We start from the raw sequence: 21,097 nt of genomic DNA, 5'->3' as shown, positions 1-21,097 counted from the left end.
GCCGAAGTGACTCACACTGTCTAGCAGTATTTTAGACTATTAAACGGTGTTTGGTCACAGCTCGGTAGCAGTATTTTAGACTATTAAATGATGTCTGTGAACAGACCGAATTCTATCCTCAAGCCACATGTAATTCAAATTTCCCTGGTTTGCTGAGAGTTTGCCAAACATGCAGGTAGCCAACACATAACTAGGGAATGGCAGGCCTTGGCCGGGTTACCAACAGCAGCCATTTCCCCCCATCATCAAAGGTGTCCAATAACCGTAATAACCCCAAACATCAGCAAGGCAACACTTCCCTCGCTTTCCCATTGCTAGCAGCGGGACCATTCACAATCTGTCAGAAATCATCAGACTCCAGAGCTACATCATTTGAGAGAGGTACAACAGGGGGCTTTTGAAGGACAAACTTGTATGAGAGAGTAGGCGAGGAGGTTTCTGCCCAGTCTCAGTGCCAGAGGAAAGCGTGAAGGAAAACGCTTTTTGAGAAAGTTTGAGCATTCGGAACAGTTCCTTCAGGGAAAAGCATATGGTACAATCTACACAGTGCAGTTGGAAACGTGGGCAGGAAATACCTAACTTGAGATTCAGCCTGAAAAAATGCAAACAAGTTAATCGGAGGGAAAAATCATCTGAAACACAGAGATGCTTGGGGAGCAGCAGTGCTGAGAGGACCTAGGGGTGAAAGCAGAGAGCAAACGGAATGGGAGCTGGAAATGTGTGATGGGAGGCAGGGTGTTAAAAGCCCCTGCAGTTTGGAGCTGCTGACGGAAGGGCACTGAGGACATGGCACAGGTGAGATTTCATCGAATATACCCCATATGCCTGAGCTCCTGAAAGAGGTTGACTAGTTGAAGGGAGTTTAGAGCAAAGCAACAGAACTGACCAAACAGTGGGATGCTGAAGTTATCAAACAATACCAATGCCTTGGTCTTACCTCGTGTTTTCCATCCACAGCTCTCAGTAAAGTAAGAGGTAAATATTGCTGAGATGAACAAGGCCTAATGAGAGGGAGGAACACGCAGTAACCCAGCAACTAGATACCAAACAATGAACGAAGGGCCGGGTTTTCAAAAGCACTTAGCATTGGCCTAACACTGTTTCCACTGGAGTCAGTCGTAAAACGCCCCAAAGTTGTTTGGGCCTCTGAATCTAATCATCCAAATTTTAGTTTCCTTTTATTCCCAAAACCGTCAGTGGGGTTTGGGCAATAAACCACTCTCTGCTCTTCCCTGGGGCAAACTCAGAGTGACGAGGGCAAATTACATTAACAACCTTCTGTGCAATATCTGGAGCGATAGGCTTCTCCTGAAAAGAGGATTTACTTATGGTGTGCAGAGTGACACTTCATGGATGATGAGTTGTGCACTGGAAGGAAGAAAAACACCTTCATCCCCTGCCTCCCTGGCCCTTGTGTTGAGAAGGACCTGCCCTTTGCTGAGACAATTCCGTTAACCTCTAAGACGAATGAAACGTTTTTAATAGTGTAGACACATAACATTTAATTTAACACAAAGAGCTGCTCTCGTCCTCTCCTCCCGGATGAGTCTCTGGGCTTGTCTTCACTACCCGCCTGGATCGGCGGGTAGAAATCGATCTCTCGGGATCGAATTATCGCCTCTCGTCGGGACGCGACAATCGATCCCCGAATCGACGCGCGTACTCCACCAGCCCAGGTAGGAGTAAGCGCCGTCGACGGGGGAGACGCGGTGGTCGATTTGCCGCCATCCTCACAGCGGGGTAAGTCAGATCGGATACGTCGAATTCAGCTACGCTATTTGCGTAGCCGAATTTGCGTATCTTAAATCAATTCCCCCTCCCCCCCCATGTAGACGTAGCCTCAGAGACAGACTCATGTCCTGCCTCCTGAAGAGACAGACAGAACCAAGGGGCCCAGTTAGAACTTGTGGACATGGTGAATATGGACAGAGGAAACAGGCAGCAAGTCAGAAGTGGAACGACTGGAGGTGCCGTGTGTCCCTAATAGCCCTTAGGTACAGCAAACTGGCTGCTTCGGTCCTTTCAGGATTTCACTCCTGTTACTGCAGAGGGATGCGGAATGTCTCGCGTGCGATTTTAATGTTTTCTTTTCAAAAACGTTATGGTAATGCAACAAACTACAGAAGATAGAATGTTACCTACGTTACCCATTAAATAAGGGCACAGCCTCAGAAACCCTAGGGACAGAGTACAGAGGAACAGGATGTGGTGGCAAATTCTGTATTTAATTGGGTCATACAATCGATGGAATTTAACTAGTTTACATGAGCTGAGTACTGGGCTATTGGTCGGAGACCTAGAGATGGAAACCAGTGACCCATCAGCCGAGCAAATTCCCTTTTGCACCAGCAGAGAATCTGGCCCCTCAAGGCTAGTGTTTTAGGATGGGGATTTATGGGAATATCAAGGAATTGCTGCCACATTAGTGGGAAGAGTTTTTAATTATCAAGTGCCATGGAAATACTCCTCAGCGGTGGTGTTAAATATGTTTGTCTGCATTAGTTCAACAGCAAACTATAGCGTGTATAGACACACTCCGGGCAGTGCTGGCTATGAGCTTGTGAGTTTGTATCTGCCTTAGAACAAACTCCTTCCCCCAGAAGTAATCCAGAATTACAGTTTGGTTAAATTGATAAGTTCCCTCCATCCTCTTCTCGCTCTACGCCCCCCCCAGTCCCTCTCATTGTCTAACTCCTACCCACCCCCCGCTTGCCCCAGCACAGATTCCGGATTCATTTCCCACTTGCTGTTCCCTGTGTTGCTAGGGCAATCTCAGCTGGGGAGCAGCAGAAAATAGTAACAGAAGATGCTGCAGATCCATGGCACGAGGCTTTATCTGCAGCGTCTTTGTTCTTCTCCACTCTGCTTCGTGCGGCGCCATGTAAACCCTTAGCAGATGCCAAGGGAATAATGGACTTTAATTACTTTAATGGGCCTCTCTGTGGTGCTGGGATTCTCATGCCTGTTGTTCTCGGTGCTGGGCATGGAGCTGTGTCAGCAAAGTGCCGGAACTGAAAGCATAACAGGTGGCACAATGAACGTGTGTGCTGGGGGGGAGACGGTGTCACAGGGATTGAAGTTGGAGGTGGAAGCTGTCTCTGCCAGGGCGCCGGGCAGTCTCCGCAGAGAGGCAGAGGGCTGTTTGAGTGAGCCAGGGTTGTTGTGAATATGCCCTGGGGGTGCTTAAGGGAAGTCTCTCTTCTCACTGTCTCAGTGATCGCTGCTTCCTAGTGGCATGCACAGCCGAAAGGGGTTAGGCCTGGAGCAGCCTGCAGCAGAGGACATGTTCTCTTGCACTGCGTGGTGTAATGTGACTGTACCCTGGACTCCCCGCACCTAGGACATGCGGCTGTTCTGAGGGGGACACACTCTGGTGAACCTTCTCCTGCTGCTGCAAGAACCTGAAAGCAAAGGAGAGCGACTCCATCCGTGCTACCTGAGCGACTGTCCAGGAAGCCCACTCCCACAATGAAAGGGTGGAGACCAGCTCTCTGCTTCCCCTGGATGGACTGAACGCTCCACCCCAGACTGGTCTCTCGGGCAGGATGGAATCACGCTCCCAGAGCAGCATAGGAGATGCTTGCACTGCCTGTGTTTACCTGCTTGGTGATTACACAGAGACTCTTCCCACTGCTGCAGTCAATCCAGCACTGAACACAAACGTGGAGAGGCCGTGGAGCACAGTATATTTTATGCCAAGCCACTGCTCGTGTGCAGCAGGGTTATGGGACTTCAAGGTGGAGCTGGTATCTCTGGCATGTTGTCCAGCGCCCATGAAAGACACTGCCCGATGCCTGAGCCAGTCTGATTCAGGGCGCGGCACCGAGCAGCTAGGCTATGCCTGGAATAGGTTTAGTTTACCCTATGAAAGGGAATCCACCATGGTTTGATTTTCAGACCTGCTGTTAGGGCCCAGATTTGATTGCCTTAGGCAGGTCGTTCCTCCTCCACCCACTCGTGGAAGCAGGTGGTACAATGGACAAGAGAGCTGCAGTTATAATCCTTGGTGTTTCCTTGGCAAAGCCCTACAACACATCCTAATGCTGTCACTCCTCCTTCACCGTCCTGTTCCAAAGGGCGAACTAAGCAGCACAGGCCGAGCTCAGAGCGGAGCAGCCGTGGCCAAGGAGGAGCAGAAGAACCACTTTCTATAACAGTCTCATCCGGGAGCCGTGGGGAGAGCACTGTATTGCTCTGATGGTGCCAGCTTAGGGGACTTTAATGAAAAAGGTGTCCGTTAGACTATCACCGGAGAATCAAACAGCCCACCAGCTACGGCACCACCGCTGCTTGTTACCCGTGTCTAGGATGGGAGACCAGGGTTGTCCGGGCTACGTCTCTCCTTCCTTAACATGACCTCACAACCTTCCCAGATGCCCAGTCACTTCTCTGGGCCCGTGTAGCCAGCCAGCACCGCCTGGCCAGCGGTAGGCCCAGACTCCCGAGAACAGACTCCGAGGGGCTTCGGGGACTGTTCTGAGAAGCAGCACAGGAGCAGAGGCAGCAAATAATTGTTCAGACTCCTGGCTCCCGCTGTCTCTAGACACCGGGACAGTGCCTAGGAACCCTTTATCTTAATCCTGCCGGAGTCCAGCTGTGAGCTCATTTCTCATGCAGTCACACTGCTCAGCGCTGTACTGTGCGTTCCCTTAGAAGAAAGACCTAGAAACCACACATTGCTTCCTACACCTACCGCAGAGGAGATTATATGGCATCCCCAAAAGCCGTTTTAATGTCTCCACTTGGCCCATGGCAACAAGGTGTTAAACGAAATGTAGCGGCTGTGCAGCTGGCCGGGACAGAAATCTAATACTCTGTGACACCCACCGCGCAGGGGCCACATACTGCACTGCGAGCCGGATACGCCCTCTGGTCACACAGCACTTTAATGCTATAGTGTAATTCCGTATTTTCAATTCCAGAACAGAAATCAAATCAAACCAAGCAGCAAAACACACTCCAGACAGTTCGAGCAAACTCAGGAGATTTGGAATAGTCCGATAAACCAGGGATCTTCCTGTCTGGAAGTGAGGACAGGAAGGATTTATAGCCGGGCAAGGAGACATTCATCCATTCCATTTCACTGAAACTCTCGCTCCCCAGGCTGTTGCAGAGGGTTACCCCTTGTCCTGGCTCTCCAGCACCCCCGAGAAGCAGCCTGCGGCAGCTCAGTTAAGTAACATTTATTTATTTTATTCTGAGACATAGAGAACAAAATCTCAGCTGCCCTGTGCTCTGGGCGCCAGAGCCACAAGAACCGCAAGCCGTAGCGACGGCTCCCGCTGCCTATCTCCACAGCCTGCAACAATAAAAGCAGTGAAACGGAACTGCATTCCCCAGAGCCTCAGGACACACGCCAAGGAGCTCTGCAGCAGGGCCTGAAGGTCAACAGATTTGGGCTCTTCAGGGCTCCGGAGAGTTGTGCATTCCAGATCCCCTCCATGGGCCTCCATGGCAAACAGCTCCTTCACAGTCACACCCAAGGGAGCCCAGCTCAAGTGCTTCTCCTGGTCTCCACTCCAGCCACATGTCGCCAGGAGAGACGTGTTTCCCAAATAGGCAGGTCCCCGTCCCAAGCCATGTAGGGCATCGCCTGTCACAACCAACATCTTCAACTCCACCCAGAAATAGACAGGCAGCCAGCGCAGGTCCCAGCGCAATGGGGTCATGCACTTCCGGGAGCTACGCCATTTGCAAGGCACTGCAGCTGCTGGAGTTTCTGGGTTTAAGGTGCAGCCCCACAGAGGGGTGTATTACCGCCATCTAATCTCAGGGTGAGCGAGATGTGAAAACACAGCAGTGATGTCTCCCTAGAGGGTCCTGTTGGAGAAGGGCCCAGCCCCATTGAAGTAAGGGGAGGGTGCCTGAGGAAGGACAGCAAGACTGAGACACAAGTCTGACCTTCTCCTGGCACTTTCACGTGAGCCGTCACACAGGCAAACTCACTTCATCACGTGCCACGTGCTGCCAAGCTTCTTCCCCATGCTCTGACCTGTATTGTCCTCCATTCCCCCATCCCTCATCAAACACCTCTTCAATGAGATGTATGAACACTTGACTTCCTCTCCTAAGAGGAGCATTATCCAGCTAAAGAGTGGGGAATCTTTACGCAAAGCAGACGAAGCCAGCGATACAAAAGTCACACAACTCCTCAGCTACACCCGGGGCTGCTAAAACTCAGGCTGCCTTTGTGCTTCCTTCGGCATTCCTGTGCGCTCATATCCTCTCTCTGGAGGGCTCAGTGGCAGGGTCCATGTCTTCACATGTGTCTCAACAGCACCTACCACTGTGCAGATCAGAACAATTGTATGTGCCCATGCGCAGAAGACAATGGAGGAAACTCAAATGACTTACTCAACACACAGGGTTACTTTATTACGCACCTCCCTGGTTGTTTGGACAAAGAATTGCTTTGTTGTAGGTCCCAGCCAAAACCTCTCTTGTGTAGTGGGGACACAGATGTACACTACGAGCATCTCTCTGCTGGTCCTTTCCTGAGTTTTGAGCAGGCCCCTGGCTTTCTTGTTGGTGCTCTGTGCTACATTGCCTCAGCCTCATTCCACCCCATTACTTGATGCAACAATCTGTGACAGACTGGAAACACCCCAGCCGCCATGTCAATAATGAACCAGGAGAAGAGCGTTCCTGGGAAACTGCAGGGATTGGTGGAAAAATTATCTTCAAAAAACAAACCAGCCAACCCAACCTCAGCTAATGCAAGAGTTTTAATTGAAACACTGAAGGGCAAGTAATCCTCTCCCACAATCTGAGAGGCCAAGAGCAACAGCTCCATGGCTGTCAGAAGCCCAGCGCTGAGTTGATTCACACATAAGGATGTTAAGGGTTGAACGTTTATTTTCTATGTCAGAAGAAAGGTCAGCAGAGAAAAAACATGGAGAAGGGTCAATTTTGGTGACAAATGTGATCTCCCAGAGTCACTCCTGTTCCAAGCATTGGGGGATATTAACCCACGTACAGACCTGGCTGTCCAACAAGACAACCCCACATGCAGAGCTAGTGAAAAAATTCACCACAACTGTTCTCCATTGGAAAGTGCTGTTTCATAAACACTGAAAAATTCTTGGGAACTTGGTGGGTTTGAAGAAATTTCCACTGGGGAAATTTCTCAGGGCCAAGTTGGGGATTGGGGGGAGAAAAGAGACAGTGGGAGAACCCAAGAACAGCTTGGTGGTAAGGGCACGACGTTGGGATGTGGGAGACCCAGGGTCGGTCCCACCTCCAAATCACACGTAAACATGTTGAGGGTTGAACGTTTATTTCCTGTCAGGAGAAATGTCAGCGAAGAAAAAACATGGAGAACGTCAGGTTGGGGGATTTGGTATTCTGGGGCGCCCTCTCTCTTCTTCTCACGAAAACGGTTGAAAATTCCCAGGCTCGTGCCACGTCAGAAGAAAAACAAAATTCCCCGGTGACATTATTTGCATAATGACAGTGTTTTCCAGCCAGCCCTGCTCACCTGTGTGTCCAAGTTAACTCAGCCAGGGTGGCAACATCCCCCTGCAATGAAACCCTCGGGGCATTTCTCCGTGTGCTGTGTGCAAGGCCCACACCCTCCCACCCAGCGCAGTCTGACAGCTGGGCTGAGCATCACAGAGCTCTGCGGGCAGGCGAGCTGGACCGCTCCTCCACCTCACGCTGCACAATGGCTCTCCCAAAACCAGGGCTGGAATGTGCCTGGGCCCTAAGGCCCCTCCCCTCCTCCACGTGGTGTGGGTGTGCACCAGGGGACAGGAGGATCCTGGGGGCAGTGTGACCTCCAGTCCCGGCCCACCTGCCCCAGGCACTGGCACACAGCTGGGCTCAGTCTCTGGGCCGCCCCTCCCTGGAATTCTGCTCCTCGCCTTGTGCAGCAGAACAGCGCCAGTCCCACTGCTGGGGGCATCTGCACCCTGCGGGGGAAGGGGCTGGGCTTGCCCCAGTTCGAAGACTATCACAGGAAACAGTCCCGAGAAGGTCACTTTAATCTCAGTCAAGTCCTGGGTGAGTCAGGGATCTCTTCATGGGCCGAGACTAGGGACTGGGAGCCAGGACTCCTGGGTTCTAATTCCAGCTCTGCCACTGACTCCTTGTGTCACTATGGTCGAGTCACTTGACTTCTCTGGGACTCAGTTGAGCTGTTTGTAACATGGCACGATTAGAGGGACCTCACAAAGGTTTGGTGGTTTAATTAATCTGTGTAAAGCACTTCCCAGTTTTGGAGGGAAATGCAGAAGCTCAGCCCTGCCGGGGGGCTGCCTGTGCTCTGGCCCCCGCCCAGCCGCGTTCCTGGGCATGTGCATGGCGGAAGCTAAGCACCTGCTTGCGTGTGGTGCCATTGGGGGCAGAGTGCTCAGCACCTCGCAAGACTGAGCTCGAAGCAGCCTGAGGTTTTTGTGGGTACAACTCCCAGGTCAGCAGGACCAGTCGCCGCCCAAAGAAAGAATTCCCCTCTCAGCTCCTCTCCAGTGCATTTCAATCGTGATGGGAGACAGCCATTCCCCAGGGTGCAGGCTGGACCGCCGAACAGCCGTGTCCGCTCAGTGCTCCAAGCTGGGCCTTGGACACTGCTCTGCTGGTCTGCTCACACCCAGCCTCCAGCATGTAAATCACCCCAGCCATAGGTTTGAAGTGGTTTCCATTGTATACGGGGTTTACAGATTGATTCAATGGCTCTCAGCCCCCCCCCACTATAAACATTGTTCCAGCCCCCCTGCCCCCAGCTACACAGTACGAGTGCTACCGTAGAGCGACACCAGCAAACTCTCCAGTTCCAGACTTTCCCCAGAAACGTGCATCTTGTTCTGCCCAGCCCTGCACTGGACAACGCAAGCTCATGGGAAGTCCGTCATTTCATCAATGGAAAATGCTATGCACAAGCCTTGTTATCCCCAATGGAGTTTCCCTACACACCCTAATCCAAACACACTGGTTAGGTAAAACAATAAAACAAGTTTATTAACTACAGAAAGAAAAGATTTGAAGTGACTGCAAGTAACGAGACATAAAAGAAAGAATTGGTTACAAAACAAATAAAGGATCAAACACAGCTAGAATCTAACTTAACAAGCGAAAATGGATTCAAAGCAAATGTCTCTCTCTCACCATAGGGTTGCAACACTTCACAGGCTGGGTTTCCATTCAGCGTGGGACTCCTACCCCTAGTTCAGACTTTCTTTGTTGTTCAAGTGCTGTTGAAGCCGTGAGCAGAGAAGAATAGAGAAGCGATTTGTGGGATTTGTTCTCTATTCTTATACCTTTCTCCTCTTCTTGAGGGTCACCTCCCGCTGGGGTTCAGGCGACAGGAGGTCTGTGGGATGGGAACCCCCAGCTGTGTCTTTGCCAAAATGTAAATTTCTTGCTTATTCCCTTCTTCCTGCCACTTACCCAAGTGATAGCCCACTTGATTGTGTTGACACCTGGCTGAAGTGTCTGTTTGCCTGTTGTTTCTAAGGAACTCATCTATGCCTGCTTTTCTAAACTTAGTAATGCCATACAGTAGAATCTTATAACTCAACATACAATGTTACTACACACATTTTACCAGGACAATAATGTTCAGCGGATTATGAATTTTCAAATGATACCTGTCAAGGCATACTTTGTACAAGATTTATCATAGTCTTGTGAAAAGGGTGAACACAAGAGTACAGATTGTCACAGGGAGATTAATTATTTTAGTCTCAGATAGCAGCCTAGCATGGGCTTTTAAATAATTGAAATATAGGCTACATCTCCATTACGAGCTAGGGGGTGAGTCCCAGCTCACATACACATATCACACCAGTGTTAGTATAAATAGTAGTGCAGCCACAGTCCATGAGCAGCTATGCTGAGTGTAACCCTGCCTGAACCCTGTGGGTACATACTTGGCACTACTGAGCCATGCTACCATTGCCACTACCACGGCTGCCCGACGATCATGCTAGCTCTCATCGAGATGCTGAAAGTCGGTGCACATGAGCTGGGAATCGCACCCCTCTCTTGTAGTGTAGACACAGACATACTCTCCCATGGAATTTTATAGCCCAGTATAGATCACTGGGTCAGATGATTGGCTGAGAAGTAAGGAGCTTCTGCTACCCCCAGTTCAACTGGTATCCTGAAAAGCTGCCAAAATGTTCAATCTCCTGTATCAAGACAGGATTACACGTCAGCGAGGTGGAGAGTGACAGTGGTGGGCAGAGACGCACGGGGATAAGAACTATTTCTCCTTTACTGTATTGCCCTGGTTGACAGTAAAAACTCTAACCCTACATAGGAGTAGTTTAGGTTTTCCAAAGTAAAGGTGGTCGGGGCCTGGATCGTGATGGCAGAAGACTGGGCATATGACTATTCTAGAGCGTGCTGATTTCACAGGGGGGTTGGGCAGTGGACAAAAGGAAGGACACCGCCTGCAGCACCTTGTTTATGCAGGTTTCTAGTGACTCGTATTTGCATGACGTGGGAATGTGGGGTCTGCTTGGCCCAAGCCCAGTGGTTCATGTTTTGTAGTTTACAAAGAAAAACAGACTCACTTGTATGCATAGGTTTTGCATCCGAGTGAGGCTGGATTTTCAAGGTTGGCTGGCAACACCCCGAGGTATTTTCAAGGTCACCGTGTTAATTTTTCCAGAAGGGACATATCTGATCCTTATATGGTAGAAACAATTCCCTGCTTATATCCCTGAAATAAAAATAAGAAGACATGTTGAGATTAAGTTGATATGTTTGTGTCAATGGAACATGACCTATGTCACAGAGTCACTTACCCGCTCTGCGATCTGGACCAGCTTATTGTATCTTCACAGAAATATCACGATAATTAATGTCACTGATCAATTGGGGAAACGTCTCCTCTGGAGATGGACACTGAAGGAACTGGATGATTCAGCTCACAGAGATCTGGAGGTCTTTGCTGCTGTGGTTTGAATACGATGTGTCAGCAAGGCGTAGGTTGGGTATTACAGCACCGTTCTGTCACCGTAAATTACGCCAGGCCTGGTGTTGTGGTATTGAAGCACAGATATGTGTTAGATCACACTCAGAGCTGAGACCTCGACAATAACTGGGGCAAACTGGGTTAGAAACACACGTGTAGTTGTCTGCTGCGCTCAGGCCACAGACATTGACAAATCCATGACCTGGAGCCCCAGCAAATGCCACTAAAGCCACGGGAGCTGCCGCCGGCCAGGCTGGCTTTTGCCAGAGTTGGGCTGACGTGGCTGATGTGAATCCATGAGAAAGAGTCAGAGGCATGTTCATTTGGGCTCCATTTAGCAACACGGGGGAAAGAATCTATGTTCCCAATTGTAGTGGGGGGGGGGGAGGAGAACTGGAAGATAAATATATCATTTTCAGGCATCTGTCAGGCTACAGCCCAGCAGCGGGACACAGACCTGAGACGTGTATCCGAGAGCATTCCGAGAAGATGATTGGAAGGTTCCTGCATTCCTGAAAACTCCTCCTGTGTCTCAGGGGGGCAACGCTAACGCTGCAGATTACACCAAATAACAGCAAAGTGGCATGAAAGGGGAGTGCACAGCGAGTATGTACTCAAGATAGAGGTAAGACTAGGGGCGGAAAGAAGCCTGGCTCCACGTTTCAGTCTCTGAGGTGTGAATGTTTGGCACAGACCATTTGAGAGAGCTAAACTCTTCCTTTCAGCCCATTTCACTAGTTTCTCCTAGACCAGTTCTTTCAATTTCCAGTCTGGGTCTATAATTTCTATAATCCCTTGTGAAGAGGTCTGCTCCCTTCCAGTTCTTTCACGTCTTCACTTATTCTCAGCATCAGCTCTCAAAAACTTCGGCCAGTAACACCCTTCCTCCCCCAGTTTTCTTCTTGAAACTCCTCGGATGTCATTTATCTGCGCCTGGCACGCTGCTGGCTTTGAAGAGTTCCAGCTTTCTCACTCACTGCTCTGCTGTGATCATGAAGCATTTCACTTCCCTGCCTAGGAAAATGTAGCCCAGTCTTTAGGATACGACCTTCAGCTTCTCTTTGAGCACAGAAGCCAAGAATTCATTCATCTCCTCTGTCACTTTCTTCCCACTGCTTTCTATTTAATGGCTCCAGCGACTCCTTGCCTGCCCTGTTGTTTTATACCCTCTCCTAAACTGGCATACACCTCCTACACTGTATAATGCATTCTGATTCGTTCCGAGTCTCTTTCTATTGTTAGCCTTTTAACTTGTAAACATGTTCCCATTTTTGTCTGTTTTTCTTCCTTCCTGATGTCCCATAATTACAGGAAAATGCCACCTTTAATCATGAAGCAGTCATGCATTCAGCCAGGACACGTAATATATTTGCTTTTAAACGCTATCCGTTTCTCTTCTAGCTAAGTCTTTCCCCACCAACCACTCTCCCAGGTGATTTTACTCCGTACAGCGTCACTCTCTTTTTAAATTAGCCGTTCCAAAATAATGATGTGCTTGCTGGTCAGATGCCTCTAACGCACTCCAATGATTATTTCTGTGTGCCACGAGGAAAGTGGATCTGAGATGTGCGAATTCTGCTCTTTTTCCAGGACAGGGTAGCAAGGAAGGACGTTGTGAAAATGGCTCTCTTTTCATACTTCCTCCTTCTCTAAGGATATAAATGTATTTGTCTCACTAGTAATAGCGTTGGCAATCTCACCAAGGAGCCATCTCCGATTAAGTACAGAAGATATGGGAGAAAATTTATTTCCTCTTGTTTTTCTCTGCAGATAACTAGAAACAAGAGATACAGATCAGAAAAAACCCAGCCCACATCCCGCTCCTATACATAGTGTTTGATGTAATCTCCTTAATACACAGTAATTACACAATGCTTTATCACCGTTAATAGGAAACTGAAACGCAAGGGAGCAGGTTCCCCGAAATGCCAGGCACTCAACTCCAGAGGAAAACAATGGAAACCGCTGGTGCTCAGGCCCCAGAAAACCTACTTTCTGCAATGAACATTAATCCCGTTGGGTGTGTTAGGACCCCATTTACAGATCCACATTGCTGGCCTTATACAAACAAGTCCCTGCCCTTTAACCAAATGATCAGGATATCAACATGTCAATGGGAGAAATGCCTGGAGAGGCATCCTGACTGCGCCTCTCTTCTTCTCTGCTAGACATTGCCCTGTACTGTGGCCCTCTGCCCTCTAGGGAAGTGCAAGCTGGTACCCAGATTATCTTGTTGACAGCAGAGGTCACTAGACAGCAGGCAGGAGGATGAACTTCAAGGAACATTTATTCTCTCTTGCCTTGCTGTTGTCCATCGCAGTCCTTTCGTGTGTGGCTGGCTCTAACCCTTGTAAACTGGATGTCACTACTGAGGGTAAGACACTGGCCTGCTTTGTGCATAGCGGAAATGTATTCTTTAACAATCATAGTTGGAGACTGTGACAGTCTGTATCCCTATGTTCACCCTTTATACAAGACTATAATAGATTTTGTACAAAGTGTGCCTTCTGGGGTATCATCTGAAAACTCATAATTTGCTGATCATTATTGTCCTGGTAAAAATGTATGGCCACATTGTATGTAAAGTTATAAGCTTCTATTGTATGACATATTTATTCCAAATCTGCAAAAACAGACACAAACCAATTCCTCAGAAACAAAAGGCAAACTGACATCTCAGCCAGGTGTCAACAAAATCAAATGGACTATCATCTGGTTAAGCGGCCATGCTTCGGCAGGAAAAAGGGTGTAAACAAGAAACTTACACATTGGCAAAGAAACAGCTGGAGGGTTCCATCCCCACAGGCTTTCAGTCCCCTGAACCCCAGCTGGAGATGATTCTCAAAGAAAAGGAAATGTGATAAAAATGAGGAACAGATGCCCCAAAATGTATCTCCCTTCACCTCTACTCACGGTATTGACAACACTTGAAGGACAAAGGAAGCACCATTGGACTGGGGAGGGATCCTGGCTGAAAGATTCATCAGGCCAGACTGCTAGAACATGTGGTGACAGAGACCTTTTGCTTTCAACTCATTTACCTTATTAAGTTAGGGCTTGTCTGTACTGGCACTTTACAGCACTGCAACTTTTTTGCTCAGGGGGGTGAAAAAACACCCCCTTGAGCGCTGCAAGTTTCAGCGCTGCAACATGGCAGTGTAGACAGTGCACCAGCGCTGGGAACTATTCCCCTAGTGGTTTTTTTATAGCCCTGGGAGAGCTCTGGTGCCGCGACTACACAGCCACGTTAAAGTGCTGCCGTGGCAGCGCTTTAACGCTGCTAGTGAAGACCTGCCCTTAGATATTAATTGTGATTTACCTTTTATTTTCTTGTAACCAATTCTGACTCTTATGCCTCATTACTTGTAATCACTTAAAATCTATCTTTTCGCAGTTAATAAATTTGTTTTATCTAAACCAGTGTGTTTGGACTCAACTGGGCTAACAAGATTTGTGCATATCATTTTCTCTTACTGAAATGACGGACTTTCTTGAGCTTGTATTGTCCAGGAAGGTGCTGGGCGGTACAAGACGTGTGTTTCTGGGGGAAGTCTGGGACTGGAAGTTTGCTGGTCTTGCTGTGCAGTGTAACGTGGGAGGCTGGCCATGGCACTCACATCGTATAGCTGGAGGCTGGGTGTGAGCAGGCCAGGAGTGGTTGCTCTCACAGCAAAGCAGTGTAAAAGGCACCCCAGGCTACAGAACTGAGGGGACACAGCTGTTCAGTGGTCCAGATTGTACCCTGGGGAATGTCACAGAGACATTAGGCTGATCGCCCAGAGCGAGACAGGTGAGGTTTTACAGGTTCTGTCACTAGCACAGGTGTCTCAGCCCCACCTGACGGGCTGTGGGGAAGGAACATACATTTGCCTCCCATTAGTCAAGGGGCTTCCATTCTACACAATTCTGAACTTGCTGCTAGCATCTCTGCCATGTAATGAGGGGTTTCTATGGCAACCTTATCTGAGTGTTGCTAGTGACACAGATGTACATTTTAAAATAAAATATTCAGGCCACAATAGTTTGAGCATAAAAACCCTGCACCTGGCCAATTTAATAGCATTTAAAAATATTTCAGATAGACTCCTCAGAGGCAATGTAGGTCTTTGTGCCATTTGAAAATTCATGGGGAAGTTGGAGGGAGAAGGGGGAGAGAGACAGAGAGAGAGACTGGAGAACACAAGATCCTGCTTTTTTATTCCTTTAAATGTTGATTATCGAGTAAGCTTCCTTACTGATAGCCCTCTTAACACACCGCCAGCACTACCCAGACTCGTCTCGGCCACACTGCTGTGCAGAGATTTCCCTTGGCTGTAAAATAAACTGTAGGAGAATTATTTTGGAGTGCCTAATGTTGTGCATGGAGACACTGCCTTCTCCTTCAGCAAAGAAATCTATTGTACCTCCCATGCTGGCTACAGGCTGCAGGAGCAACCTTCATAGGTGACAATGGGTCACAAATTCAACAACCCAGAGGCAGACATCCACCTGCCTGAGTTTCTCTGTGTGCCCTGTGTGTGCAGATTGGGAACATAATCAGTACCTGCACGATCACTGTTTTACCTGTTCATAATGAGAGCTGGTCAGGAATGTTAAACAAAATGTTTTTTCATCAGAGAATGCTGACTTGTCAAAACCAAAACTATTCACAGGAAAGGGCCAGTTTCAACAAATTTCCCATTTCAAAAACATTTTGAAAAAAGTTTCTAAATGCCTTATTCTGACTTTTTCAAAAGGAAGAAGTTCCTCTTTTGGGGGGGGGGGGGGGCCTAAAAAAAATTTTTTGTTTTAAGGTTAAAAAACTAAAAATCAATGAAAACGGTGCCTGAGACCCTAGTCGGTGTGGAGGTGTTTTGGTGTGGTTTTCGGTGTCAGTGGGGTAGGTATGTGGTGTTAATCATGCTACTGACATGCTGTGGAGTGTAGGGAGCCGGGGAGAACTCTGGTTACCAGACAGTGCGTTTCAGCAGAAGCTAAGGGCATCATCTCTCATTGTGCATGATAACGGAGCGAAGAGCATCCCACATGCTCCTGGAGTGATAGCGTCAACAGGCCACTAAGTCAGTTTTTAGATAGGAAACAGAATATCCTTGTTAACCATCTCTATTTACGGTAGGTTATGTATTGTAGCAATGCCCAGCACTCCCTGTGCAAGTCCTGACATCTCCTCGTGCACGTATGATCTGATCTCTTCCCTTGCTGGAAGTGACGGTGTGCGTGTACACTCGTTCATTGTCCTGGCAGTAACTGGTCATTCTGTGCCGGCAGCCAGCGCATTCACCTGCTCTAACGTTATTGCAGACTTTAGATGACCTCTGCGTCCGGACACGCTGCAGGCTTTGCGGAGATAAGGAAAGAAAACACTGTCTTTGAAAAGAGTGAGTCGCTCTTATTAAAAGTGGCCGCAGCATTCCAACAAGCCAGGCCTCTCCTGAGGCCATTTGGGTTTTTTCAGCCCCTGTCGTCAGGCTCTCAAGGAGAATTACAGTAATCGCTGAAAACAGCTGGTCATAATGCAGCTGTGACATACGGGAATGCTGACAGTATTTTAGTTTAATAAATCCGTGGCTTTGAACTTACACCTCCCTCAAGTCACACATATGGGCCAGCAGGGGGACAGCTCAGAGGGTCATTTCTTATTATGTCATTTCGTGGCTTCACGCAGAGGAAGACTGTTGTAATGCATAAAGATGAATCATCATTGAACCGGCCTGGACTAGCATTCGCATAGCCGTCAGCCTCCAGCTCCTGGACATTTTATCTGTCTAGACCAGTGGTCTCCAAACTTCTTTGATCGCGCACCCCTATCAGTAAAACAATTTTGAGCACACACCCCCTGCCGTGCCGCCCCAACCCACAAAAAAAAAAAAAAAGGCGCTTGGACTCCCGCCCGAACTGCCGAAGCGGCGCTGCTCCGGCGGTGCTCCTCCTGTCGCGCACCCCGAAGGATCCTCTTGCGCACCCCCTGGGGTGCACACACCCCACTTTGGAGACCACTGGTCTAGACGGCACCCTGCACCCAGCCAAGGAGCCCATTACTGGCCTTGCTGCGATCGATTCCTGTATTCCCCCTGCCAGTGCTGCACACAGCTAGGCTCAGTTTTGTGACTGGCCATCCTCTCCTCTACTCCACCAGGGACAGCTGCTCTTTTAGCCTGTAAATACGTGGGAGCAGGGCCTGGCAGCTGCTCTGTGTCTGTACAGCACCTAGGACGATGGGGACAACCGGGTGGGAGGCCCTTAGGGTCTATTGCAATAATTCAATCAAATCCCCATCCCAGTCAGACCATCCATTTATTTTGGGTCCCCGCACAGTTTAAATGACTGGCCCTGCCGTGCAAAATGCTCCTGTAGCCCAGCTGGACTTCTCCAGGGGAGCTTTGCACGGAGCAACACACGGCTGAGTTCCTGGCAGCACCCCAGCGAGCTCGTCTCTTCCTGTCTCGCACTCAGGGGGCAGCTGGGGTGGAGAGGAGGCCCAGAGACACTCGGCTCAGTCCGAGTCTGCTCAAGATTCTGGAAATGGGTTTCTGTAAGACTGGCCCATGGTGCTGCCCCCTTCAGAACGGTGCGAGGAAGAATGCGGGGGGTGTTGCCGTCCAACCAAAACAACAGCTGTGGGGAATCCCATGTTAAAGCAGGGCGGGGCGCATGGGACAGTATTCCGTGGGTAGCCCTCAGAACTGTCCTAGCAAACTGTGGAGTAATATGTTTCCCCTACAGCCTCCCTTTTGTTCACGACAGACACAGAGGCTCACTTCACGTTAACGATGCATATAACCAGGGTGTCTTCTTTGTTGTCTTCTGTTTATAGTGTGGGCTCTGGGAAAAGATTCACCATCTTCCAGAGCATATTCGGGGCATTGCTTTTGTGACTCTGACCCGCCTCCCTCCGAGTGCCAGGCTGAACGGATGCAGCCAATGTGCATCTGGAGCAGGGCGTGGGAGGGAATGGAGCATTGCTCATAGCACAGCCTCATGCCTCCTTTCTGAGGATTATTTGTGCCCGCCCGGGCACTGTTTGAGATCAGAGTCCACAGAGCACCGGGCACCACAGAAACACATGGTAAGAGACCGTCCCTGCCCCCAGGAGCTTACAATGTAACTAGACCAGGCAGACAACGGGATGTAATATACAAGCTCACAGAACCACCTCCTAGTGGCGGTGTCTCCCAGACGTGGTACTTAGTGTGCCCATTGATCTTAGCAAACGGGAGCAGCTTTGAAGCCATTCAACATTCCCCTCCTTCCAGTGGAAACTGTGAACATCCTGAAAAGGTGTCTCTGCGGGTGGCCACCGAATGCTCAGCTACATGTTGGGAATCAAGGATTCTAAATGGAAGGGTGCAGAAGCTGTGCAGAGAAATGGTCCTGCAGCATTTACTGAGAGTCAGTCTCCTAGAACAGACATCAAGGCCACCCTAACAAATGGCAAAGAGTCGTTACAATCATCATCAGGATGACAGGTCTAGCTGGGTGTGCAGCATGACGCCAGGCTGATCTATCTGGGATGCGGCCCATAAACCTGCCACCCAGCTAGAGCGCAGGCCCCCACTACAGGGCTAAACTTTGCCATTAAGTGTCACATATTTAAGCAAGATTTAGGCATCGCAAGCTCTGAATGAAACTGCTAAAAAGGATTGTAGCCATTTAACTCGGACCAGCACATCCAGAATCCTGCAGCAGCCACGGAGACATTTGTTAGGGCCTAGGAACTCGATAGCATCTGTATTAGTAATGGGAATCCAGCCAGGTGGCTACTTAATTCGATTTAGTTCTTTCAGGAGGATGGCTTGGCATGAATGCTTTATGATGCTGTCACTACCCTTTTATCAAGAGTTTGCAGTTCTATTTCTTTGTCATTTCTACACATTCATCTGGGCAGATCTCTGCAGCAATCCGAATTATGTCGCTCTCCCCCGGGCTAGTGTCTTTGGAGCAGGCTGCGGAATGTGAGGGTGGTACTTAGTCTGGGAATGACCCTCCAACCTTGAGTATTTCAAGGCTAAAATAACCAGGGGTCAAATCTACTGGTTGGGAATGTTTCCCAGCCAATTCTGCTTTAAAATCTGTTGGGCTGTCGAGTTGCCCAAGGCCTTCCTTCTGAGCGTCTGGGGAAGGAAAGATTTGTTATTTCCTAACGCTGGTGGTTGCTTCAGCTCTGATTTGAGGCGGTGTGTGTGGAAGTTTATCCTTTTGTGCATTACACCCGGCTAATGGTCAGGGAGGATGTGAGGACCATGTTTCATTGGGTCTTTAACTTTCACCACTCATAACATTAATACCCCAGAGCTTAAAAATAAGACAGTAGCTAAATTATGCATTTTTCTGCTTGCGGTGCAAAATAATCTATTTCCATCATTGCAAATGAGAGAATCCACCATCATTAATTAGCAAGTGGACCTCCAAAGAGAATGCATCATACATGAAGGGCAGTGCATTAACTCATGCCACCTGGGTTCCTGAAAACACCACGTGCCGATACAGAAGGATGTGCTGCATACAGATCGCTCCATCCTGTCCCAGCCCAATAATTAAAATAAGCGTCTCTAATACTCCTATGCAGAAAGGGTGACATTGCCAAAATGACAGCTGCCTGACCCTAAAAACCACCAAGGAAGGAGATTCCACCACCTCCCGAGGGACCCCATTCCAGTGCGTCACTGCCCTCCTAGTGAAATAGTGTTTCCTAGACCTCCCGCACTGCAACTTGAGACCATTGCTCCTTGTTCTGTCAACATCTTGCACCATCGCTTGCCTTCGGGGGGCTCAGTGGTGAGGTTCAGACAGGTGTAATGTGTCCCTCCCCGGGTGATCTAAGGAGATTGGTGGTTATAAATGAGGACTCAGGCCCTGCAGTGCTGTGTATGCTGCTGCCTGCGAAAGGCAGCCAATGTGGACAATGCCCTGGTGAAAGAAAGGACCAGAAAACGTGGCTACTTTCTAGGAGTGCAGAGAGGTGTTTTAGGGACTCGGGGGGATAACAAGCCAAGCTAGGTGGGTGGAGGTGCAGTTTGGATTCCTTAGACCAACCAACTACCTCTCCCCTGACTCGACAGTAGTGGTGGGGCCCAGGAAAGCCTCAGGGCCTGTTTACTGAGCCCCAAGCTAGTCCATTCTCCAGCTCCTCTGCGGCTCTGGGTGGTGAGGGTTTGCGACCTGGAGGGGCGGCAATAAGGAACTAGTGCCCAGCGATCGAGACAGGGCAGCTAGGTGGGGAGACCCAGCCAAACCGCACTCAGGTTCCAGGCTAGTTCACCTAACCTCATGGTAACGACACCAGGTCCCCTTTATGCGCTCCAGGAAGGTGGGGGGGGGTGTCTTAGAGCAAGTGGAAATGGCCCTCTGCCAACACCTGCTGCACCTAGGCTCCGCACTTGGTGTAGAAGTGGAGTAAGGGCGCCTTGCCTCACCTGTGCCCAATGTAGGGGGTGCATTTGGGGAGGCAGAGAGCAGCTGATCTGGCCAAGCCCCCTGCTCTGCAGTGACTGTCCCACAGGCCACAGAAACGTAGCATGTTGTAGCTGCCACCTCAGTGCCTTCCTCCCAATAGTCCAGGGCAGATGAAAGTAAAAATCTCTCCCAGCTCCAGCCTCATTCACTGGGGAGCAGCTCCAGCCTTCCCTGACTGGGCCCCTAGTGCTCTCCAAAGGAGCCCTGAGCAGGAGAGCTCAGAGGATCCCCTTCCCTCTCAGCAGGCCCTGACCTAGGTCACTGATGGACGTGCCTTTCACCTGAGGATCCTGCTACAATTCCAGTAGTGACCCTGGGTAGCCACAGCTCTTCCCACAGGCAGCCAGGGCTCACATGTCTGCTCCTGCCTCAGCTCTTTCCAAACCCACCCGCCCTTTCCTCTAGTCACAAAGTTAGCTTCAGTCCCCCCACAAACAGCACTTCTGCTGCTGCCCCAAGGCAGGGGACACCCATAAGTGCTGCTAAAGCACCACCCTGCACCTCGTTTGCTTTCACTCCCTGCTAACGCTCTTCCCCTCCTGTTAAATCCCCAACTGCACAGGGCTAGTTAGCCCTGCTTCCAGCCCTCCCTTTTAAACTGAGCAGCTCCTCGCTCATTAGACTCGCCCCTTCCCCAGAGCCAGTCAGGTGGCTCGTTAGGCTCAGCTGGGAGAAGCCAGGCTGCTCACAGTAGTGAGGCCAATTGGCAGCAGCCTCATCCCGTCT

The 21,097-nt window shown here is 49.6% G+C and overlaps 1 protein-coding gene across 1 annotated transcript in view; it reads left to right on the top strand.

Annotated features, from left to right (window-relative positions):
* Window positions 1-760: 760 nt before the first annotated feature.
* SEZ6L (seizure related 6 homolog like) overlaps window positions 761-21,097 on the top strand; it is a 112,066-nt gene continuing 91,729 nt past the window's right edge. Inside the window, exon 1 of the mRNA XM_026657003.1 lies at window positions 761-795. The gene's annotated coding sequence lies outside the window, so the exon portion shown is untranslated. The remainder of the gene's footprint in view (window positions 796-21,097) is intronic.

This window comes from Terrapene carolina, unplaced genomic scaffold (assembly GCF_002925995.2).
Source record: "Terrapene carolina triunguis isolate 2854851 unplaced genomic scaffold, T_m_triunguis-2.0 Scaffold234, whole genome shotgun sequence".
Lineage (NCBI taxonomy): Eukaryota > Metazoa > Chordata > Testudines > Emydidae > Terrapene > Terrapene triunguis.
This window is presented reverse-complemented; position numbering and strand designations above follow the sequence as displayed.